We start from the raw sequence: 1,964 nt of genomic DNA on the forward strand, positions 1-1,964 counted from the left end.
ATGGCAGGCCATCACATCAGTTAAAGCACTTCTACAGGCTCTGAAATTTCTGTTTTTACCATATATTGGGCAAATAAATTAATGCACCAAAGATTAAAAGATTAAACTGAGGTGCCAATAATATTCTTTGTAAGGAAAACACTAAATATACAAATAATGTTCTAGCATTATTTACAGCTGTATTTCCTTGAAATTTCATCACTTAATACATAATTATTTATCAGATACAAACACTGGAGTAAGTTTTAAAGATTACCTAGCAGTCTATTCTTTTCTCATCATAATGGAACTGTTAATTTACTTATGTCTTTATAATTTATAGCAGGATGGCTATCTCAAGATTCCTTTACCATACAAAAATTGAAGCGTTATAGCTAGCAGTACTTTTTCCCCAAAGTATTCCTCTTAATTTTACTCAATTGGGTAGCCAGAAAAAAAAAAAGAAAAAACAAACCCCTCACTTGTAAAGGCTGCAGGATATATAAATGATGACATTACTTCTCTGTAGGATGACCTTCACCTCTGAAATGGTCATCCATAGATTAACAAAAATCCAAGCCAGGAACTTAGACTGCCTTGAGAAAAAAAAGAAAAAAGAAGTCAACAACTGCTATCTGCATGCTTGTAAAATAGAAAAAGAGCAGTGTGCTGTAGCTTCGTAAGCAGATGGTCATAATTAAATGTGATGAAAGGTAAAAATACTAATTCAAGTGAAGTGGTTACTTTATCATGGATTTTGCAGTGCTCCTCAGTGGATCTTTTTCACGGATACAAAGATACACACATCCAACTTCATTTACCAAGTGTACCGTACAGTGTTCCAGGCTTCCATGAGTACACTGCTGCTGTCAAAATTGGAAAGCATTTGACAGTGCTAGAGGGACGAATTTAAAGAATGCAGTCCTGACTGTTCACATACATCCCATCATCTCCAACTAGACACATTTGTTGTTTAAAAAGAACTTAAAAATGAAAGAACCCACACCTTGAGATGCATACAGTACTAAATCACAGACGTTTCAACTAGGGCCAAGCATTGCTGTGAGTCAAGCTTTCTAATATGAAAACCTAGTAGGAATTTTTCAATCCACATAGTATAACACTAGGTAATTAGCTTGCCCTAGCATTTGTTACAGCAGCAACAATAAAATTACCAGTCTCCAGAAGACATTAAGACCAATTTATTACATGATACTGAGATACTCATAATTCTCTACCCTGATACTGCTGTGTCCCCCATTTGGGAATTGTCAGAGCTCCTCCCATCAGCAAGATACCAAATCAGATCATAAGTAGCAGGACTCCTTCAGTACAAACATATGCCCATTCTCAAAGAAATGTGCCATTACATCCCTTTCACTTACAACTTTCTGTATCAAATTTAATGCAGAAATATATCCATCACTAAGTTACCCGCTTTGGATACACAGAATAACAGTTCCTTTACACATCTGAACATTATTCACCTAAACATAATAGAGGATGAGGTGTAAGTTCCTCACTTAAAAAATGAAAGGCAGTTTACTGTGGAGTAATACCTCTGAAATGGGCTGTCTTCCAGTGAACTTGTATTCCTCATCTCAGAGTACCACACCCTCAGACATCAGTGCAGTCGTGCCCATTAGGTTTTTTTGGAACCTTGGACCTGCTGCCCACTGACTTGGAATATAAATAACTTCTGCAAAACTGGGATTCACTGATTGCAGATATCACAACTGCCAAAAGACAAAAGCCTCAGATTTTCTTTAAGTCACACACAAAGCACAGCTGAAGCATTTCATCATTCCCTTGTTTTGGGCAAGTGATGGAACCCAACTCTGGCAATTTGCTCACGAACTTGATGAAATGCACATTAAACAAAAGTTATCAATTGCTATATGTTTCTAGGTTTTAGTGCAGCTTCTCTGTACATGTTTTTAAATTTACAGCATGATACTTACCCAGGAAATATTATTAGTCCAACT

This window comes from Meleagris gallopavo, chromosome 1 (genome assembly GCF_000146605.3).
Source record: "Meleagris gallopavo isolate NT-WF06-2002-E0010 breed Aviagen turkey brand Nicholas breeding stock chromosome 1, Turkey_5.1, whole genome shotgun sequence".
Classification (NCBI taxonomy): Eukaryota; Metazoa; Chordata; class Aves; order Galliformes; family Phasianidae; genus Meleagris; species Meleagris gallopavo.